This window comes from Anabrus simplex, chromosome 4 (assembly GCF_040414725.1).
Source record: "Anabrus simplex isolate iqAnaSimp1 chromosome 4, ASM4041472v1, whole genome shotgun sequence".
In the NCBI taxonomy this organism is placed as follows: Eukaryota; Metazoa; Arthropoda; class Insecta; order Orthoptera; family Tettigoniidae; genus Anabrus; species Anabrus simplex.
In genome coordinates this window covers 355,261,638-355,286,135 of record NC_090268.1, presented here as the reverse complement: position 1 = coordinate 355,286,135, position 24,498 = coordinate 355,261,638, and the positions used below count along the sequence as shown (strand labels likewise).

The following is a 24,498-nucleotide window of genomic DNA, read 5'->3' as shown; positions in this document are numbered from 1 at the left end:
TAACCTTTGAGGATCCACCCAGCCTCGGAGCTGAAGACTTAACAGACAGACTTCTTAGAACCTGCTTGACACTTACCATGAGTACAGATTTTTATACACAAGTGATATAAACTGAACTTCCCACGTACATGCTCTAAAATAAATAATTATTTGCCTTGTGTGACAGTTTGTGGGAATAATTCATCAGTGTACTCTGTTGTCTCACCTCACCACATGCATCCCAGAAATCTCCTCAAGACCGGGCCAGTTGGCCGTCGCAGCTGTGAGTTTGTATCCGGGAGATAGTGGGTTTGAACCCCACTGTCGGCAGCCCTGAAGATGGTTTTCCGTGGTGTCCCATTTTCACACCAGGCAAATGCCGGAACTGTACCTTTAGGGCCAAAGCCGCTTCCTTCCCATTTCTAGACCTTTCCTATCTCATCGTCGCCGTAAGACCTATCTGTGTCGGTGCGACGTTAAACAAGTAGTAAAAGCAGAAAATTTAGTTCCTTTAAGAATGTTCAAAGATGTTCCTTCATTAATAAAATAAATCCTCAATTTCAAACTAAAGAATTATTCTCAAAATATTGAAACAGTTGAAGATAAAATAGCTTAGAAGTCATCATCACCATCATCTGTTTACCCTCCAGGTTCGGTTTTTCCCTCGGACTTAGCGAGGGATCCCACCTCTACCGCCTCAAAGGCAGTGTCCTGGAGCTTCAGACTCTTGGTCGGGGGATACAACTGGGGAGTATGACCAGTACCTCGCCCAGGCGGCCTCACCTGCTATGATGAACAGGGGCCTTGTGGAGGGATGGGAAGATTGGAAGGGATAGGCAATGAAGGGGGAAGGAAGCGGCCGTGGCCTTAAGTTAGGTACCATCCCGGCATTCGCCTGGAGGAGAAGTGGGAAACCACGGAAAACCACTTCCAGGATGGCTGAGGTGGGAATCGAACCCACCTCTACTCAGTTGACCTCCCGAGGCTGAGTGGACCCCGTTCCAGCCCTCGTACCACTTTTCAAATTTCGTGGCAGTGCCGGGAATCGAACCCGGGCCTCCGGGGGTGGCAGCTAATCACGCTAACCACTACACCACAGAGGCGGACAACTTAGAAGTCGTGGAGCGGAATCTACAAAATCGGCTGATACTCAAAGGGTTAATCCTTCACACCACTCTTTACCGCACTTGCTATCCACGGAATAGGTTTCGGTTTCTACAAACAGCTGATTGAAGGTGCGACCAACTCTCACGCACAGTGCGTTCCGTTAGTCTTTCTTTTTATTTTCTACACGGCACGGCCGTGGCCTAGAGCGCGCAGTTCAGCGGCCCGGGCTACCTTGGTGTGAGCTTGGCTGGCCAAGCAAGGCCACTGCCACGGCCTGCTCACGTAGCTGAGTACCGTTAAGCGATGTGCGATATCGTTCGTGGTATCTCGTATCTATATTGTTAGCGAATATATTAGTATTCTTTTTTTTTTTTTTTTTTTTGCTAGTTGCTTTACGTCGCACGGACACAGATAGGTCTTATGGCGACGATGGGACAGGAAAGGCCTAGAAATGGGAAGAAATCGGCCGTGGCCTTAATTAAGGTACAGCCCAGCATTTGCCTGGTGTGAAAATGGGAAACCACGGAAAACCATTTTCAGGGCTGCCGACAGTAGGGTTCGAACCTACTATCTCCCGGATTCGCGCTCACAGCTGCGCTGCGTGCCCAGGTTTGTCAGAAAATAAATGTCTACCCAAAATTGTAAAAAATAAAACCTTGTAAAACCTTGTACAAAATAAAACCTTCTCATCAAGCCTATTGAGATTCAAATCCCAACCAATGCATTTTGGAATTTTAAAAATGGAGAATCATGTCCTTTGACTTCGAATTCTATGTAAAATACGAGGCGTCCAACTGAATAGATTTTTCTAAAACAGCTCATATAAGAAAAATAGACTTTTGAGATATACAAAAATAATTATATAAAGCCAGAATATTTGTAATCACTTACTCCATATTCAGGATGTTCATCTACAATACGTAAGGAAGTTACCTGAAAAGCAAGATATGGAACTCCACAGACTTGACATACGAAAAGAAAGTCTTCAGCCAAGGATTGATGGAAGAACTACGTGGAATTTTGAGAAATGGATCCTTTCATTCAAGCTGCCAATAACCACATAAAGGAAAGGGAGTAGAATTATATTCAGACTGCCCGAAAGCAAACTGCTGGATGATTCATAAATCACCTCTGTCCTCTTTTGAATATATAAACGCAGTGAGGATGTCATCCAAACTCACCGGAATCAGACCGATTCCCGGTAGGTTATTCAGCATAACCCATGCCGCCAAAATGGCTGCAATGAGAGAGAAACTATTGGATATGTGCTGGGATTCTGCCGCAGCACTGAGCTAATATGCAACCATCGCCACCACCATGTAAGAACGTCGATTGTTCAATCCATGAGACAGCGTGGATGGGAGGTACACCAGGAGGGTCACTGTATCTCTACCGGTGACTCTGGAGGGCTGACATTATAGCCATCAACAGAAAGGATAATAAAGCAATGGTCCTAGATTCCACCATTCGCTTTAAAAGAAACTCAAATCAGGCTCGGAATGTGGACCTAGAAAAGAAAGCTATTCATGTTCCATGCTTGCCTTATCTATCAGCAAAGTATAAAATGTCTATCGATCGATGAATTGTCAGAGGCCTGCTACTCGGAGCAAATTATTACAAAATTTGAAAGTTCCATCCTGCGAAAAAGAAAAAAAATTAGTAATACAGATATTGAGGGACTCTCTACAAATCATTCATTTCCATCTATACCTTCTTCTTTTTCTACCGCGTGTGCGAACTGCGTCGCACATGTGGATTTGGCCCTGTTTACGGCTGGATGCCCTTCCTGCCGCCAACCCTATATGGAGGAATATTTCCATCTATACCTGTGAAGGTGATTAACATTTCTTCGTCACTAATCCTGGACAAAAGAAGATAACAGCATTAACAATTAAAATTCCACTTTTTGTCGTTTTTAATTTCCATTGAAATTGTAACCTGACTGTATTCCGGATCTGATGGTCGCCCTCTTCGGAGAACGGACGATTTATTTATTTAATAAATCTCTATCGCTCGCCCTTTCTCTCTCTCTCTCTCTCTCTCTCTCTCTCTCTCTCTCTCTCTCTCTCTATTAAAATGGGTGATAGAAGGGAACTTCTGACAGAAAAATGTACTGTAATAGTTGACTTACACACAGAAGGTGACAGCATGCGTGTAATAGCAAAGCAAGCACAGGTGTCCTGGGACAGTGTACATTGTACTGTCAAGAGGTAGAGTATATGTCTACTTAGGGTAATAACGATCGCTATCGCAATAAAAGACATAACGATACGTCAACAAGCGAAGGCAAAATACTTGGTAGCGACCAGTGAACGTGATCACTTGGAAACATCCCCCATGTTGACAGCAGAAATTAATCAGTTGGGGATGGACCTGTAAGTATCTCTACATTAAAGGGACGACTTCAGGGGAAACATATCTTGAAGAAGGTATTGAGAGCTGTCAATAATAGACATTCCGCCCCCGTGGCTAAATGATTAGCGTAGGCATGGAGTATATTGGTTCGATTAGAAGCGAGGAAAGAGCTAGATAAAAGCATTGTATGCCCTTCCCAAACACCTGGATGCAACCCGATTGGACTTCTTTGGGATCTGTTGGATGGAGAAGTCACGAAGCGATTCTTGACTCATGTAAATGCACAGTGGAGCCATCTGCAGAAGGAATGGAGGTGCATCTCCGAATAAACGTTACCCCACTTGATAGAAAGGATGCTCAGAGTAGGCATAGCAGTGATCACAGCAAAGGGACATTACTCTGAAGAAACCAAAATGTAGAAAGTCGTTAATGAAAATGAAAACTTGCAACCTGTTTTCCAGTCATAAAGTCGTTAATATTCTATTAAACAAATCTTTATGGATAAGTACTAAACTTTTCTAATACAATTTTCAGTAAATCATAACTCTTTTGCGCTGTAGTGTATGTTGATTGAAAACTGGGAGTGACGCCGTGTCCGTATTTTATCAATTTCAGTCAATTTTAGCTGCTGTTGATGAGAATGTTATGGGAAACGCCATACGATTTACGATACTTTCTTCTTTTTCCGGGACCGTCTCTTCACAAAAGTTTGGCTACCATCATAGAGTAAGTTCTCCTATTTTATGTTTCCCGTATCGCAGACTTCGGGCTAAGTAGCTCAAGTAGTCGAGCGCTGGCCTTCTGAGCCCAACTTAACAGGTTCGATCCTGGCTCAGTCGTGTCGGTAGATTTACTGGCACGTAAACGAACTCTCACGGAACAAAATTCCGGCACCTAGGCATCTCCAAAAACCATAAAAATATAGTTACTGTGACGTAAAACATTAACATTAACATTAACATTAATTAGCATGTCGGAAGTTGAAGGCCTATTTTTTCCACCGACGTCCGAGAACGTGAGGGAATGTTATCTTGTAACATTCGCTGATTATTTTGCAATGGCCGTAGAAAGAAGAGCACTTAAGTTCTCCTATAAGAGAAAACAGAGTACATGGAATCCAAATACGATAAACAAACGCATCTGAATTCGAGATTCGATAAAATCAAGAAAGCAGGTAAATTGAAATATCTCGGGGAACTGGTCAACTGAATGGGCTTGATAAGAAAAAAAATAAAGAAAGACGGCTGAGAAAACTACCGTATAGGTTAGTACAGAACACAGTATCCAGTAATCGGGAGATAGTGGGTTCGAGCCCCATTGTCGGCAACCCTGAAGATGGTTTTCCGTGGTTTCCCATTTTCACACCAGGCAAATGCTCGGGTTCTACCTTAATTACGGCCACGCCCGCTTCCTTCCAATTCCTAGGCCTTTACTATCCTATCGTCGCTATAAGACATATCTGTGTCGGTGCGACGTAAAGCAAATAGCAAAAAAAAGTACAGAACAAATATGTCAAAAAAGTAATCTCCTACAACGCCAAGATCATACCGTCGTTGCACCTGCGAGAATTGCTATGTAATAATGTTGTGGGAGAAATACTGACCCGCAGTACATATGTCGTACAAGAGCGAGAATTATGTGACATTACTAGCACTCACTACTGAATCTTAAATGACAGAACCTTACCGGCCAAACTTGTAAAGTGAAATATTTCACATACTGTAGTAGTTTTCACTGACGCAACGACGATACACTACATTACGGTTGCTAAATCAGAAGAGACCGGGAGAGCTGATTGTGTGGTTGGGGTCGCGTAGCCGTAATATTGCATTCGGGAGACAATGTGTTCGAATCCCACTGTCGACAGACGTGAAGATGGTTTTCTGTGGTTTCCCATGTCCACACCAGGCAAACGTTGGGAGCTATGCCTTAGTTAAGGCCACAGACGCTACTTTTTTTTTCGCTAGTTGCTTTACGTCGCACCGACACAGATGGGTCTTATGGCGACGATGGGATCGGGAAGGCCTAGGAGTGGGAAGGAAGTGGCCGTGGCCTGAATTACGGTACAGCCCCAGCATTTGCCTGGTGTGAAAATGGGAAACCACGGAAAACCATCGTCAGGGCTGCCGACAGTGGGATTCGAACTCACTATCTCCCGGATGCAAGCTCACAGCCGCGCGACTCTAACCGCACGGCCAACTCGCCCGGTACAGACGCTACTGTCCCACTCTTAGCCCTTTCTCACCCTCGCATCGCCGAAAACCTTCAATGTGTTAGTGAGACGTCAAACCACTAGAAAAAATATAATAGAAGGATTCTATACTTTATAATACCTGTTACGGACCAAGAAAAGGAAAAATGAAGGAATTAAGGAGGAACCTCTGAGTGGAGAAAAAATCAGGTAGTACATGTAGGAAATGGATAAACGAAGATCTATAAAATAAAGTAAAAAAATAAATAAATAGCTCTAATAAAAAAGATGAAGAAGGTTAGAAATACGATACGCAAGAGAAGACCGGAGACTAGCAGGTGCCCGCGGCTTCGCCCGCGTTTATTAATTCAATCGTGTTAGATTTTTATAAAACGTGTAATTAAATGCAAAATAAAAACTATATTTGTTAACATACATCGTTTTCACTTTTAATATTGGCCCGTAGGAGTGTCTTGCCCTACAGTTTTCTTTCCCAAACAGTAAGTCATATGAGTATCATATTTGGTTGAGAGCTGTGCTGGAATATGCACACGTACATCTATGATCTCGGTCATTTTGGACGTTCCTTTCACCCCCTTCTGACCCCCATCCCAATTGGGAATGAAGTTTTCCTCCACAGTGTCCCGGTTCATTTCAGCTACCTCAAAAACTGTGAACTCGCCACTAATATCGGTCATTTTTTCGGATTTTTACATTTCACCCTTTCCTTTAGGGGTGCTAGGGGTTTCTTGCCCCTACAGTAATTTTTGCAGATATTAAGTCATATTTGTATCTAGTTTGGCTGAGAGCTATGCTGAAACATACACACACATTCACCCGTAATCTCTGTCATTTTCGACATTTTCTTTCTTCACTCCTTCTCACCCCCTATGCTATGGGGACTGAACTTGGACTTTTCATTGTATATACCGTTTATAGAAGAAGAAGAAGAAGAAGAAGAAGAAGAAGAAGATAAGTTTACAAAACACATCATAATATTTACATACTGTTGGTTAGGCAACCCGCTGATCAGACTTGTCATGCGGTTTACTTACCTTCCCCTATTTTCTTTTTTTTCACCCTTCTCACCCCCTATGCCGAACTACCCATCAGATTTCGTTTCAAACACTTCCCAAACCCTCCCAGGGGTAATAAGAACAAATTGTAAAATTTTCAGCGATATCGGTCCATTAGTTTTTGAGTTCATTTGAGACATATGGTAGGGTGGGGCTATTTGAATCATCGGGTTATTTGGATCAAAATAAGCATTTTGTCCACTGCGCACTTAGGAAGCGCATGCCAGAAGCCGTTGTGAACCACAACTGTGTGGGTTGAGTTCTGACTTCAAGCATCAGTTAACTATACCGAGATTTCTATCATCATATTCCACCAATATTAGCTTAAATAAGCTGAGGTAAGAGGCAGCAGTTGGTAATTTATCTTGATGTAATATTGGAGACGTAATATTTAAGACTTTGTGCTTACACTATTGAGAATCAGTTACTGCTTTGTAGGCGTGTGATAGAGGCCTAGCACACCACCCACCGTGACAACTAGCGCATTCTGTTGGTAACAGCAAGAACTGTTAACATTTTAGTAGAATGTTGCAGATGGGGATATTCGAATCAATTTTTGCGGGCTCTTTGGATCAGTATTTTTCAATGGGATATTTGTGTTCCGTATCTCCTATTGATGAAGCCAGTACATCTAGAAACTTAAATGCTCCCGTCGCACGCCCTTCTGATATAATGCATCCCTCACAAAGAGAAAGCTTTTCTGATAGTATTAGACCTTAGCCACTACCTAGGCCTATTTCAGGAACTTTATCCGTTATTTTAACATCACCGAACAAAAATGTCTTCAGAAAGAAGGTAAACAGCGTACAGTACTTAGCCTGTCACCTGACACCTCCTGAACATCTAGAGAAAGCACTGGTAAATAGAAAGCTGCAGCTTTGCTAGCAGGAAACGAAAGTCAGCGGGTAACTGTAGCAGGTCTAGGTCTAGGCCTAATCATCCAAGAACGAGTAGGAAGAAATCTCTTCGAAATTCATCAAGTTCCTTATCTGAATCATCAGCTGACGAAGAAAATTCAGCGTGTGGGTTCTGTTTGATGCTGTACTTGGACCCAGAATCGTTCAAGAAAGGCGACTGGATATGCTGTGAGAACTGTGAAACTTGGTACCATGAGGTTTGTGATGGAGCAGCTGGACGAAAACAGTTTACTTGCGGAAGATGTGTTTAGTGATCTGGGCATGATAGGAAAACTCTTATATGAAGACACTTATCTTCCTGAATGCTTATGTTACTAGTTGTACGCATTTTAAGTGATGGAAACTGGGTGATCCAAGTAGCCCCACCTGTGATCCGATTTACCCCACAATATTTTACAAGTGAGCTTTTGCAATAGGTGTGTATTTTATATTTTTGTCAGTAAATGAAATGATCTTTTGCGCTAATTGTTGCATCATTTTCTGCCTGAAACTACAGAGTACAAGACTGTATTTTGCTATCAAATTAAAATTGTTTTTTCATGCATTTCCGTTCACTTAAGTCTGACATGATTAAAAAAGCCCCACCCTACCCTATATACAAATATATATATGGAAGATAGAAAATATTCAGAAAGATTGAATGTAGATTAACATAGAAAATCTTCAAATTAATCGCCAAACTAACAGTGACAACAAAATTGGTTAAAGGAACAGAAAAGACACGGAGGAAGCGAAAGTAACAACAAAATAAATGAAGGAAGTTGGGATCACTTCAAGAGAGATCTGGAATAAAGGTGTTACGAATGAATTGACAAATTCAGGGAATTCCACGAAAGAAAAAGTATAAGGGCCAAGAGCGTCTGGCCAGAGAAATGAGGAACCTCAGCGAAAGAATGAAGAAATCTGTTTTTAAACTCGAGGAGGAGAAGAAGAAGGAAACGGTCCTTCTAAGACTGTCAAACGGGAGATCCTCGTCCCCCTTCATGTAGTCCAGCAGTCCAAAGTACAGTACCGGTGTACTGTACATGGAAGATACGCATCTCTTCTTCAGCTGTCATGAATCATAAGTGGCAAGACCCGTCAACCAGCCGTTAATCTCACCGTTATGGCAGATAACTGACACGTAATTATAATTAATGTTCATTCTACGTTGCGTGGTTTCAAGAGCCGTGTCGTAATTTGGTGCGCTCAAGAGTGAAATGTCTTCTACATACTTCTGTTCTGCATTGACTGTAACTTTGAAAGTCATAAGCATAACCATGAATATTTTAAATCTCAAACATTTAAATCTCCTCAGAGAGAGAGACAACTGTGTTTACAATACACCCCAACAAAAATAAAACTGCTCCATTCAAGAACACTGCGTTATAAAGTATGACAACAGTATACAGTAGTCATTGCATTAATGACAGTCAAAAGCTAACACAGTAATTTCTGATGTCTAAGGGCAATAGTGTTTTTTCAATTGAATGACCGGTTAAGTAGTAAGGTCTAATGGGGATGGTTATCTATTTTTCTTCTTTACTTCCCCTTTAAACAATAATCGCCACCACGCCCAGGACCAATAAACTCTAACATTATTATGTTTACCGTTATCAACCCTTCGTTTCTTATGAATTTCAGGCTGCATTCCATTGGGAAGAACCCATCCAAATTCCTACTGAAAATGGATGTCTTAATCAACGCCATATCAAATGGTATTCCTGACAGTATACTTTATTACTACTCTAAACATATAGGCTATAGGCTAAGGCAAGTTGGGGGCATTTTTCACCGTACATCAATGCTTGTAAATCTTTTGTCAAAACATTTAACACTGGTAACAATTTTATCTGTGCGATACAAAAATGTCTCGTAAACTAACCACTGCTAACTCAATTAAAACATTCTGTTCAAAAATTAAAAGAAGCGAAGCAAAGGCCCTTGATGCGATGAAAGGCAAAGGTTTCCAATATCCGTAACCTCGGCACTTAGTGGGGTAGAGTGGTTAGCTCTACGCCCGGCCACATCTGCCCCAGGAATTAACCTGGTACTCATTTTTGATGCAGTCTGAATGAACTTCATGACTACATGGTTCAAAGAATAAACACAAAGTAATAATTTCGTGTAGCTGTTACAAGCCTGATATACTGTATATACAGTAATGGCCTCCGGAGAGGCCTGGTGTAGGTCTTTCGAGCTGACTCCTATAGGTGACCTGCGTGTCTCTGTGGATGATGCCCTAGCTGTGATGAATTTTAATTCTGAAAACGACGCACACATACACACTCATCCTCCGAGCCATCGGAATTAACCGATTAAGGTTAAAATCCCTGACCTGGCCTGGAATTGAACCCAGGACTCCACTGGACCAAACGCCAGCACACTAGCCATTTAGCCATGAAGCTAGACAGACTCGTGTCCTCGCCCTGAGGTGGTGCAGCTCTCTTCAAGCGATCCCCAATGGAGGTGAGCTGCATGTACCATTTTAACCACGTACTAGCCCTCCTGTCATTCTTAAATTTCTTATAGTAGTGAGAATCGAACGAAGATCCCCGAGAATAGCAACTAATAGTGCTACGGAGACGGACACAGACCTGATATAGCTCTTTTAGGCAGCGTTTGTCGTGTATTGTAAGCATTGTGTTAGTTTCAGAAATGTTGGGGGCACCACAGACAGCCAGTTCCGGAACCAAAATCCCACGACCCGGCCGTGAAACGAACCCGGGTCTCTGAGCCTCGAAGGGCAAGACGCAGACCACGGAGTCAGCCACGGAGCCCGATAATTGGCTAGCTACAGTAGAACTGATAGCTGACAGGCGGCAAGTGGAAGGATGTTATTAACATAATCTGCCCCGTGCGTACCCAACCTGGCAAATCTCCGAGATGAATCTCTTGTCGGTATTTTATCATTGTGCCAAGAAAAGTTGCCATGTGATAATATTTCAGTTTAGAAATCTGACCAGAAAGGTTCTCTCATCTAAGGTTCAGTGTTTCATGAACTATCGCAACGAACTTTCGTTTTAAGTGATACATGCACCGCGGGTCAGTATATCACCCCTCAGCATTGTCACATAGCGGTATTTCGAGACGCAACGACGATTTGCTCACATTTTAGAAGATAATGACGAGCACCTGCTATCACAGAATTATTTAATAGTAGCCTATCAGAATTGAGAGATGAGTAAAGAGAGCAACTGCCAAGTGGAGGAAGAAGGGCACAGCCAAGCTGTGAATGGCTCCACCAGGATGATTACTATCCCAACTGACTCAACAGTTAGCTTCATCACTGACTCAACCTAAAGATCGGTGACTGATGAGCAATCACCTTACCGGAAGAGAAGTGCCAGTTTATCCCACCCTAACCTAATACAAAGAGAAGTACTAGCTGACATCCTCTGAAGAGACGTAGTTACTGTTTGTACAAATGGCATAATATTGATAACGTTGCCAATTCTTGTAAAGTAGTTCCGTTTGCCACAAATATTTTTTTTTACAGTGCTTTACGTCTCACCGATACAGGTAGGTCTCATGGCGATGATGGAGTAGGTAAGGGCTAGGAGTGGGAAGGGAACGACGGTGGCCTTAATTAACATACATTCCGAGCATGTCTCTGGTGTGAAAAATGGAAAACCACAGAAAATCATCTTCAGGGCTGCTGACAATGGGGTTCGAAGCCACTATCTCCACAAAGAAAAGATCGATAAACATACTGAAATTAAGAACCTTCTTTATAACTGATGCCAATAGTAAAATTGTACCAATACTCTTCTTGTTTACCGAGAGTATTGTAATTAATCTAAATTTCTCTCTCTCTCTCTCTCTCACCGGGCGAGTTGGCCGTGCGCGTAGAGGCGCGCGGCTGTGAGCTTGCATCCGGGAGATAGTAGGTTCGAATCCCACTATCGGCATCCCTGAAGATGGTTTTCCGTGGTTTCCCATTTTCACACCAGGCAAATGCTGGGGCTGTACCTTAATTAAGGCCACGGCCGCTTCCTTACAACTCCTAGGCCTTTCCCATCCCATCGTCGCCATAAGACCTATCTGTGTCGGTGCGACGTAAAGCCCCTAGCAAAAAAAAAATTCTCTCTCTCAAATAATTTGTATACATTTTATAATTTATGATTTAGCCACCCTCTAATTGGAGGATGCAGAATACTACTACTACTACTACTACTAAACCAAAGCAAACCATGGCGCGACGACCCCGAAGGGCCATGGCCTACCAAACGACCGCTGCTCAGCCCGAAGGCCTGCAGATGAATAAGTGTCATATGGTCAGCATGACGAATCCTGTCAGCCGTTATTCTTGGCCATCTAGACCGGGGCCGCCATCTCACCGTCAGATAGCCCCTCGATTGCGATCACGTAAGCTGAGTAGACCTCGAATCAGCCCTCAGATCCAGGTAAAAATTCCTGACCTGGCCGGGAATCGAACCCATGGCCTCCGCGTAAGGGGTAAGGACGCTACTCGTACACCGCGAAGCCGGCACTACTACTACTAATAATAATAAACAATGAAAGACATATGTTACTCGCTACATGAAGCTGTGATATCCATTATTATGATGCATAATGGACTTTTGTTCTAGAAACCTATATTTTTTATCATGGTAATAACACAATCAGAGCAGTGAATTGATTACCTAATACTATACTGAACAGGCTATTCTTCAATTCGAAAAGTGCATCTCTGTCATCATACCTATTGTGTTACATTTCTTGGTGTTGGTAATGCTCGATTGTTTTACTGCAATCATAGAAATTATTAGTCTGTAAACAATAGTAGCACTTTGATGGAGCAGCAAGATTACCCTTCATGCTTGAGGTATTTCAACTAGCAGGTATATAACGTGTTGTTACTAGCTCGAGCGACATAGCAGTTATCTCAAATATAGGCTAACAGAATAACTAGCAAGGTTTAGGCAATTCTAATTTACTGAAGAAAAGAAACTGTCATTGGCATTGAATAAATATAAGTATATAACAGAATATGATGTATAGTCATCAAGTAATATATGATTTTAATAATAATAATAATAATAATAATAATAATAATAATAATAATAATAATAATAATAATATCACACACTATATAGCCAGAGGGACTTTACAGTTCAGAATGTCTGATACTGAATAAGAAAGGGGAAATAGGATGAGATAGAGAAGGAAGAAAAAATCTTTAGAAACATCTCAGGACCCGAAAAGTGAAGGATGGTGCATGGCGGAAGAGGAGAAATGAAGATCTATACAGACAGACAGACAGACAGACAGACAGACAGACAGACATTACATACACCATATGTAAGAGGAGACTGAAATGTTATGGGCACCTCACAAGAATGAACGAGAACCGACTAACAAAGAAAATATTTAACTACATCATCAAATTAAAAACAACTACTAAATGGGAAGAAGAAACAAGGAAAGACATGAAGAAAGTCGGCATCAATCCAAAATAAATCTTTAATAGAGATATGTTTCTAGCTAAACTTTATAAACTTTATAAATTCAAGGGGTTCCAGGAAAAGCAAAATGAAAAGTCCAAGAACATGTGGTCAGGGGTGAGGAAGACGAACCACAAAGAAATGATGAAGTTCTGGGAGAAAAAAAAGGACTAACCAGCAAGTCAATTGTTTACCGTGGTCCGAAGTAGGCCAAAATCTAAGAAAGCATAGTACTAATAATAATAATAATAATAATAATAATAATAATAATAATAATAATAATAATAATAGAGTCAGCGTAGTGGTGTACGGGTAGTGTGCTTGCCTGTTACCCGGAAACCCCAGGTTCTATTCCTGACCAGGTCAGGGATTTTTAACTCGGAATTTTGACCCGAAGAAATTCGTTTACGTGCCAGTAAATCTACCGACACGAGGCTGACGTATCAGAGCACCTTCAGATACCATCGGACTGAACCAGGATTGAACCTACCAAGTTAGGGTCTGAAGGCCAGCACCACACCCGTCTGAGCCACTCAGACCGGCTTAGTTTGTTTATGTTATTCAAAAGGAATTGAAGGTCTTATAAATTGTAAGCCCATATCACGTTGTCAAATAGATAGTAGATAGTGTTTATTCGCTTCCTTCTGATTTTGATAGAGACGAGGTTGTATCCTCTTCCAGTCCTTCTTAACTCTGGAGCAACATTTTTGAGATTGCAGCCGGGAGATAGTGGGGTCGAACCTCATTGTCGGCACCCCTGAGGATGGTTTTCCGTGGTTTCCTATTTTCACACCAGATAAATGCTGGGGATGTACCTTAATTAAGGCCACGACCGATACCTTCCCCCTTTCCTATCCCTTCATCGCCATAAGACATATCTGTGCCGGTGCAACGTAAAACCAATTAATTGTAAAAAATTAATTGAGAGCATGGTGACGAGTAACTTTCGCATTGTTAATTCAATTTCAATGCCATGAATCGTTCCGTTTTGTAAGGGCCATGCGCCTCTGTGGTGTAGTTGTTAGTCTGATTAGGTGCCACCCCCGGAGGTCCGCGTTCGATTGCCGGCTCTGCCATGAAATTTGAAAAGTGCTACAAGGACTAGAACAGGGTCCATTCAGCCTCGGGATGTCAAGTGAGTAGAGGAGGGTTCGATTCCCACCTCAGCCATCCTCGAAATGGTTTTCCGTGGTTTCCCACTTCTCCAGGCACATGTCGAGACGGTACCTAACTTAAGACCACGGCCGCTTTCTTCCCTCTTCCTTGTCTACCCCTTCCAATCTTCCCATTCCCCACAAGTACCCTATTCAGCATAGCAGGTGAGGCCACCTGCGCGAGGCAGTGTTCCTTCTCCCCAGTTGTATCCCCCGACCAATGTCCCACGCTCTAGGACATTGCCCTTGAGGTGATGGAGGTGGGATCCCTCGCTGAGTCCGAGGGAAACACACACCCTAGACGGTAAAAGGATTAAATAACAATAATTTGTAAGGGTCAGCTTCAGTCAATCAAATCAATCATCAATGATCTTCATTTAGAGCTGCGTAGTCTTTTCTTAAATGATTTGAAATAACTTTGAAATTTATCGAATATCTCCCTTGATAAATTATTCCAAACCCTTATTCGTATTCCTCAAAATTATTTTCCCCAATTTTTCCTCTTGAATTCCAGCTTTATCTTCATACTATGATCCTTCCTATTTTAAAAATCCTACTCAAGATTATTCGTCCACTAATGTAATCCTACGCCATCTGTCCACTGACAGCTTGGAATCTACCGCTTAGTCGGGTAGTTCGCCCCGTATTCCCAAGTCTTCCCAGCCGAAAGTTTGCAACATTATTCTGAGAGGATCATATCGTCGGATCGGAATGGTCCAGTCGTTTTCTGTATTCGTTCCAAATACTCCGATATTTTTCCTGGCTAGCTTCGTCGCTTTGCGGCCACGTAAAGGAACATTAGCCGTGCTTGCTCAGTTCTGTTCAGTGACTATCCGATCATGCCGAAAAGTACAGTTCAAATAAATCCATTCGTACATGTATGCATATTTCAACTTTTCTACCCAAAGTTGCTCAGTATGGAGATCACTTCGTCATGAAATCCGACATTAGCTCATTAGTAACAAGGTCATTCCTGTTCCTCTAAACCATGCCTTGTTTAATCTGGCAGCATCCACGTGTAACTCTCTCGCACATCTGGTCTACTTCGTAATTTCATATCGTATCGTATCGTTCAGCCGCCTCTGTGGTGTAGTGGTTAGCGTGATTAGCTGCCACCCCCGGAGGTCCGGGTTCGATTCCCGGCTCTGCCACGAAATTTGAAAAGTGGTACGAGGGCTGGAACGGGGTCCACTCAGCCTCGGGAGGTCAACTGAGTAGAGGTGGGTTCGATTCCCACCTCAGCCATCCTGGAAGTGGTTTTACGTGGTTTCCCACTTCTCCTCCAGGCGAATGCCGGGATGGTACCTAACTTAAGGCCACTGCCGCTTCCTTCCCTCTTCCTTGCCTATCCCTTCCAATCTTCCCATCCCTCCACAAGGCCCCTGTTCAGCATAGCAGGTGAGGCCGCCTGGGCGAGGTACTGGTCATACTCCCCAGTTGTATCCCCGACCAAGAGTCTGAAGCTCCAGGACACTGCCCTTGAGGCGGTAGACGTGGGATCCCTCGCTAAGTCCGAGGGAAAAACCGAACCTGGAGTGTAAACAGATGATGATGATGATGATGATCGTATCGTTCATTACCATCACCCCACAAAGATACCTGTGTTGAGAAAATATATTTCTAGAAACTTCGTTTCACACTTCATAGATAGTTCTTTCATCATCCTACCTGACCGGATGCTAGCCCCTGGTCCAGGGAACCCAGGGTTCTATTCTAGACTGGGTCGGTGACTTTTAAACTTCACTGATTATTTCCTCTATCTTGTGCCGTCTTCATCCTAGGTTGGATCCCACCCTCACAGACTCGCATGTCGTCCGTGGGTTTCAACTCGAAAGACCTGTATCAGGCCTCTCTTAAGACCATCCTAGGTCATTGTTATCTGGTCTAACATGCCTCATTCAATATTTCTGGTGCAAGAGATTTTTAACGCTATGAGTGTACGGTTCATCCCACGTGCGTGGAATGAAGTGAAAGCCGGTTCTATACTCTGCTCACGGAATCACTGAAGTAAGATCGCGTATGACGTCATTCTGGAGAGTGTGGAGACTGACCGCCCGTGTTTCCTTTACTCTCTCCCAGCCGGTCAGCTCCTGCTTTATTCCTTTCGAGCCGACTACTCATTGGACCAGTCATCTATGGCAGGGCCTCTCAGGGTGCATGCACTGTACACGGTGCAAAAGACGACTTCGCTTGGTTGACCAGAGTGCGGACCCCCACTCCTCTCTCCCTACACCTGTCTCCCCGTTCGGCCTGTCTCCGCGTTCCTCGCCTTCACTGCTGTTTCTCCCCCACTGCGAAATGTTTACGTGTGGTGAGCGGAGACGCACAGTTGTATGGGACAAGGTTACCAGTGTTATTAAAAAAATTAAAAAAGTGAATTAGAAATACACATGCATGTTTGAGAGGAATGTAAACATAATTTTTTAAAAATGCAGAACCCGTAACCAAAATGAAAATGCTACAGTACTGGAACAAACCTCATTTGTGGATATAGAATGCTCTTCTTCAAGCTGTTTCAACTTCCTTAATTCTTTCTCTCTGACGTCTCCTATGATTTCACAATAATTTTCCGAATGTAGTCTGTTGTAGTGTCTTTCAATAGACGATTTTCTTACGCACGTAATTATCGTCCCACAGATTAAGCATTTGGCGTTATCGTCACGACAAACAAACAAACAAAAAATACGAAAGTTCCCAGTTCGATTGAAACGGACTTTCAGAAGTCTTTGCTTTCTTCGAAACAGGTTGCTCCATTATTATGTTGTTGTCGTGCGCTTATCTATTTCACTGATAAACACGTCGTCTACCACCAAACGCTTCGTCGCTCTCAGCACACTACACCATCCGAGTCAAGCCGAGTTGAGGCGAAGCGTACCGATGCACAGTGCACAGAGCCTATGCACCTCGCTCTGCACGCGTGAGAGTTTGGGCGTTTGAGAGGCCGTGATCTATGGTATTGCTTGCGTAGAAGACTTCTTTTGTCATTACCACTTCACAAATTCTGTGAACAAAGTTTAGCAGTCTGTTCACCATGTACTGATATGTCTTAAGCCGAAAGCTTATTTACCGGGCGAGTTGGCCGTGTGCTTAGGGCCGCGCAGCTGTGAGCTTGCATCCGGGAGATTGTGGGTTCAAACCGTACTGTTAGCAGTCCTGAAGACGGTTTTCCATGGCTTCCCATTTTCACAGCAGGCAAATGCTGGGGCTGTACTTTAATTGAGGCTTCCTTCCCACACCTGTGCCTTTTCTATCCCATCATCGCCATAAGACCTATCTGGTCGGTGCGACTTAAAACGAACTGTAAAAAAAGAAAAAGAGCGTATTTTCTCTTTCGTCTTAAAAGCCTTGTTCCAACTTTGGTGAGATGATATATATACTGTTCTATGTCATATTGTTTGGACAAGAATAAGTTTGTTACTGTGGGTTGGTGCATAGATTTAATGGGCTTAAACAGCACCCTAGGGAATTAGCGGTGGTAGAATGTACGCCTCCAGATCCCAAAACTCGGTAGAGGTAGGCATATTTTTGAAGGGTGGAAAAAAGTCCATTTGACTTTACATTTTCACGCCATTCGTAGCTCCTCGATCCCTTCATTAGGCACCCTCATTCTTAAAGGGGTTAAAACTAAGCAGGCAAGTTAAACATTTTACGACACTACCGATATTGTGATCACAGACATCAGGATTCCTGTTTTGTGTAGAATTTGAACTACAGTGTTTCAAAACTCCTGCGTATAATTGGCTGGTGAAAGGCAAGAAAGAACACGCTTGGGTAGAACTCCTCCTCATTTAGTTTATATTAAATGGGATTGTTCGGTTTTTTTTTCTTTTGCTCGTGCATACTTTGCCGCTGTACACCTGTTGGAAAGTATAGTGTGGCATGGAGGGCTGCATCAAACCAGGATGACCCAAACACCAACAACAATACCAACAATAAGTGTGAGGCGCGATCCTAGCCTTCACCATGTGCTGCTGTTTCTTTGTATATGACGGAAACCTTTGCCTTGCCAACAGCACTGCGTAGTAATACTTTGTGGATATGGTTTCTGTACTGTTGCATGTTCAGTAATTAAAGGAGGATAGATATTGGAAGGAAACGTATGTGAAACCTCGGTAAACCATGTCTAAGTCTTACTTACTTTATTCTACATTGTCTCCTCGGGGAATAATGACCTAGTTTTAGACCCTTAAACTCAGTCCTGTGGTGTAGGAGTACCCTGTGTGTATCTTATCGGGAGGCCTTGGGATGGACTCATCTCGCCCAAGGATCATTCTTCTGAAGAGCAATGAAGGGGAATGGAATGGTGAATGAGCACGCCTTATTTTCATGGACATCTGATAATTACGTTGTTTTCAACTAAATAAACAGTTGATACCCCCGGTGTGTTGACTATCAGACAGCAGGTAGTTCTTTTTTTTCTTTTTAATATGTTTTTGTAAGTTTCTAAACGCAACGATCCATCAGTTCCAGAATTCCACCCTCCAACCTTCAGCATCTAATCAATTGACAATAATAATAATAATAATAATAATAATAATAATAATAATAATAATAATAATAATAATAATAATAATAATAATAATAATAATAATAATAATAATAATAATAATTTTTCCTTCTTTCATTCTTAATCCGTTCACTCTCTAGGGTTGGTTTTCCCTCGGACTCAGCGAGGGATCCCACCTCTACCACCTCAAGGGCAGTGTTCTGGAGCGTGAGACACTGAGTCGGGGATACAACTGTGGAAAAGGGCCAGTTACCTCGCCCAGGCGGCGTCACCTGCTATGCTGAACAGGGTTCTTGTGCAGGGTTGGGAAGATTGGAAGGAATAGCCAAAAAAGAGGGAAAGAAGCAGCCGTGGCCTTAAGTTAGGTACCATCTCGGCATTCACCTGGAGGTGAAGTGGGAAACCACGGAAAACCACTTCGAGGATGGCTGAGGTGGGAATCGAACCCCCCTCTACTCAGCTGACTTCCCGAGGCTGAGTGGACCCCTTTCCAGCCCTCGTACCCCTTTTCAAATGTCGTGGCAGAGCCGGGAATAGAACCCGGCCTCCGGGGGTGGCAGCTAATCACGCTAACCACTACGCCACATAGGCGTAAATAATAATAATAATAATAATAATAATAATAATAATAATAATAATAATAATAATAATAATAATAATAATAATAATAATAATCACTGCTTTACTAACTACCTTTTACGGTTTCCATAGACCCGAAGTATGGGAATCTTGTCGCACAGGAATAATAATAATAATAATAATAATAATAATAATAATAATAATAATAATAATAATAATAATAATAATAATAATAATAAAGATATCAGACGGTTGAGGCGCTGGTCTTCTGACCCCAACTTGGCAAGTTCGATCCTTGCTTAGTCTGGTAGTATTTAAAGGTGCTCAAATACGTCAGGCACGTGTCGGTAGATTTACTGGTATGTACATTTCTAAATTTCAAAATTCCGGCACCTCAGCGTCTCCGAAAACCGTAAAAGTAGTTAGTGGTACGCAAAGCGAATATATTATTATTATTATTATTATTATTATTATTATTATTATTATTATTATTATTATTATTATTATTATTATTATTATTATACCATTCTTTCCGGATCCTGGTAGTATGTCGTGGGTTCAAACTGTGTCGAACATGTGGACCTGGCCCTGTTTTACGGCCGGATGTCCTTCCTCACGCCAACCCTGTGTTGAGGGATGTACTCACTATTGGGTGTTTTCAGTGGTTGTCGGTAGTCCATTTGCGTTGTGTGTTTATGAAGAGGGGAACGTTAGGGAAAACACATACACTCAAACCCCGAGTCAAAGAAATTAATCATACAGTACGCGATCAAATCTTTTACCTGGCCGGGAATCGAACCCGCGACCTTCTGAACCGAAGAACTCAACGCTGACCATGTGGCCAAGGAACCGGTAATATAATAATAATAATAATAATAATAATAATAATAATAATAATAATAATAATAATAATAATAATAATAATAATAATAATAATAATAAAAAGAAAATTCACGGCCCGTTTCCAATTTCAACCATGTCAGGAATGGAATGAATGATGCCCCCATCTAGCGGTAAGGATAAGAATTGTGCCGGCTGCCGATGCCTGTCGCACTTTTCTGGGGCATAATGACTGATAGATGAAATGATAATGGAGAGTGTTGCTGACATGAAAGATGACAGGGAAAACCGGAGTACCCGGAGAAAACCCTGTCTCACCTCCGTTTTGCCCAGCACTAATCTCATATGGAGTGACCGGGATTTGAACCACGGAACCCAGCGGTGAGAAGCCGGCGCTTTGCCACTTGAACCACGCAGGTTTATAATAATAATAATAATAATAATAATAATAATAATAATAATAATAATAATAATAATAATAATAATAATAATAATAATTTTATCTCATACTAACTGCTTTTCTTGCGGGTTTTCGGAGATGCCGAGTTGGCAGATATTTTATTCCGCTGGAGTTCTTTTACGTTCCGACACATTTACTGGCACGAGGGTAGACCACTTGAGCACCTTTAGTTAGCATCAGCCTGAGTCGGAATGGAGCTCACCACCTTGGACTCAGAACAAGCCGGCTTTCCACTTGCTTGGCCTCGTTTCGACTACTGGTCCTTTGCCATAAAGGATTTAAACCCTGATACAAGGCTCTGGATGAGGTGAAACTAGTCTAAGGACATTTGAAAACGTTAGTGAGTTTCAACCCCGTTGTTGGCCATCCTATGAGCAGTCACCTGGCAAGGAAGCTTTTAGTTTTACGTGATTGTTGAGATCGTGATCATAACCGCAGGACCTGAAGGTTTTCATGGAATCCACCCTAAAACAATGTGACTATTCATTTCGAAAATCCCATGTGAATTGATCGGGATTCGAACCATAAACCTCTTAAGAACCTTGTGACCGGTTCCACTTCGACTCCATGTGAATAACAGGATGGTAACTATAGAATTCAAACTACCATTGTTTCATTACAAGTTCTAATCCCAATAAATTAATTCAAAGTGATTCAGGCACAAGACTTTTAAGGCACGCTTAGTTTATCCGGAAGTGCTTGAATTCGATTTCTCGTCAGGAAAGCGAGATTTTTAGAAATGGCAACGTGGGTCTGAGGTTTACTCGGTCTTCAAAGATGTGTTCTTGAGGGCAATCAAGCTCGGGATAGAAATGACCTCTCGATTCCCAGATTAAAGACTGTAGAGATGAAAATGGCAGGATGATAGGTATATTCCACTCGTCAGCTAAAAATATTTTAATTCTTAAGGATATCATCTCGTAGCTAACGTCTTCCCTTTTTTCCTAATCCTCGCAAAATACCTACCTCGGTTACATACTTCCCAAATGATAAATTCAGCCAGACACAATTATGTAAGGGCAAATTAGAAAGGATACGTGGACGAGGGCGGAAATGATCATCCGGGGAGCGGATCCTCCGACAAGAGTTCGACATCCACGAAATAGCAATTCTGATACAGAAAACTCAAAATAGGAAAAATTACTTCATGATGTTCGCCTACATTCTGTGAGGAGAAGAAGAAGAAGAAGAAGAAGAAGAAAAATAATCTTATTTGTTTTACGTCCCACTAACTACTTTTACGGTTTTCAGAGACGCCAAGATGCCGGAAGTTTGCCCCACAGGAATTCTTTAACGTGCCAGTAAATCAACTAATATGAGGATGAGGTATTTGAGCAGCTTCAAATACCACCGGATTGAGCTCGGAGTGAACCTTCCAAGTTGGGCTCTGAAGGCCACCGCTCTATCGCTTGAGCTACACAGCCCGGCAAAGAATATGTGTTCTATACTACATCCTTCGTTAATACTACGCTACGAGTTAATGAACTGGTATTAACTCCATTCATTATAAAGAAACAAATTAAATGCTACTAAATCAAATCAAGCACCTAAATTGTCCGTACGGAAGTGGCTTTGAATATCGGGCACTGCTCCCGATCGTAGCTAAAAATAATGCTGGCTACAAGGATTGTCAAAACATTTAGCTTCAATGTAAATATACATAAAAAGTTTGGTTAAAAAATTAAATATCACAATTTTCGTAAATATGGTTAGCATAACTTTTTAAAATCCCTGTAGGGAGCATAGAAGCTGAAAGATTTCTACTTCCATTTGCAAACATCAGTTAAAAGGCGATAAAATAACTGTAACTAAAATTATTCTGCTTAATCAAAAAATGGTATTAATGTCAAAAAGGAACTGAAATTTTAGAAACAAATATTACGCAAGTATGATCTCCTCCGAGTCAGAAAGAGCGAAGTAGTCTATCATTTACCCTTTGTTTACTTTGAAATTAAAGCAGGTTTAAGAAGTGTGTCACTATGTAATGAAGCTACTAATGCAAGCAAACAAGTACGAAAAAGAGGCAAGCAATGTACACTTACGTGTATGTCAGTGTATTCAGCGAAGTCAGCGGTGCTACTGGCTCGGCGGCGCGTCTGCTAATGGCTGCCAGTCACCGGGTGAAGGAGCGCTCGGTTCCGGGTCAAGAAAATCGGTCAGGAGAAGCACAGCGCGCGGTGTCTACAAGTAGTATCGGGGACACTCCACGGAAGCAGGAACCAGAACACAGCCGGGCAGGTGGGGAGCTCCAAGTCTTGCTTTCACCTCAGCAATGTCAATGGCAAGCTTGCCTTCCTTAAACGCTCAGAGCCTCCCGAAGACGAGTGGCCCGCTAATAAACTTGGAGTGCGACATGACCGTGGCGCGATCATACGTTTTAACAACGACCTTGGCCGTGAAGTTCGCGGTGGGGAGATTTGGCAGCGAAGGGCAACAAGAAATGTTTCTTTCTCCCTTTCTTTTTTTTATTAGTGACGTTGATAGTTATGCTGTAGGAGAAAGGATTAACACCCAGGATGTGGTGGGCGACGAACAACGGGATTTCAATGGGCAAGCATTTTCTGGGAAGGAGAAGAGAAAGTCATAATGTTGACTGTGTGGTGCAGCTTATAAAGCATTCATCTCCTGTTACATGCTCACCATGGCATTTAGGGATATTGAAATACGGGGGTACAGTATTAGTAGACACACAGACACGCTGAAAATCGTTTTCAGAGCAAATTATTCCCACCACAGAATCCTCTAAACCTTCTAAGGGTAAGGTCAACAGAATGCATTCACAATATACCCTGCAACTGAATGGGGAAGAACCAGGGTCTCACGCCTTGGGAGAGTGGATTGGTGATCACGGGTCCCTAGCTGAGTCTGGCATTTCTTCTTGCTCCTCACCTCCTATCCATCCTATCACGATGGTATTAGGTTTACAAAGCCTAGTGTGTGTTTCATTTTTACGCCTTTCATAGGGCTTATCTTTACGTTAGGGGCTGCCTGGCCGAGGCGGTAAAGGCATGCTCGGTTCGCCCGGAAGGACGTGGGTTCGAATCCCCGTCAGGAAGTTGTAAAATTTCAGAAACGAGATTTCCACTTCCGGAGGTGCATATGGCCCCGAGGTTTACTCAGCCTACACCAAAAATGAGTACCAGGTTAATTCCTGGGGGCTAAGGCGGCCGGGCGTAGAGCTAACCACTCTACCCCATCACGTGCCGCGGTTAACAATGGTGGAAGCCTTTACCTTCCACTCCTCCAAGGGCCTTCATGGCCTGTACGGAGGTGTCTTTATCTTTACGTTACCGGGCAAGTTGGCCGTGCGCGTAGAGGCGCGCGGCTGTGAGCTTGCATCCAGGAGATAGTAGGTTCGAATCCCACTATCAGCAGTCCTAAAGATGGTTTTCCGTGGTTTCCCATTTTCACACCAGGCTAATGCTGGGGCTGTACCTTAATTAAGGCCACGACCGCTTCCTTCCAACTCCTAGGCCTTTCCCATCCCATCGTCGCCATAAGACCTATCTGTGTCGGTGCAACGTAAAAGCCCCTAGCAAAAAATATCTTTACGTTACCGATATTCACATTTTCTGAAGGTTCGAATATCTTTCATGTTTTCTCTGATTAGTGTTAAAATAGGATGGTAGCCAAATTGAATGCCTTCTGAACCTCCTAAGAAGAAATAAGTGCATTTTTGCTAAAATTTTAATGAGCCACGTGGGTCAAAGATACCTAGATAGAACAATTAATGTTATCCAAAAGGTAAAATATGTAAGAATCTAATGATACTCTGCTTAATGGATTGTTATCCTTTATAATAGGCCTATATATGGACCCTCGTAATCTCTTACTCGCAATTAACTTTTATTTTCGGTATTTTTGAACCGTGACCAAGTTTAGAACAAATTCATTATCTTGGTGATAA

General features: G+C 42.5%; 1 protein-coding gene across 1 annotated transcript in view; it reads right to left on the bottom strand.

The window, feature by feature from the left end:
* Positions 1-22,704, bottom strand: part of LOC136872726 (aspartic and glutamic acid-rich protein-like) — a 37,995-nt gene extending 15,291 nt beyond the window's left edge. The window contains exon 1 of the mRNA XM_067146553.2: positions 22,634-22,704. The gene's annotated coding sequence lies outside the window, so the exon portion shown is untranslated. The remainder of the gene's footprint in view (positions 1-22,633) is intronic.
* Positions 22,705-24,498: the final 1,794 nt, after the last annotated feature.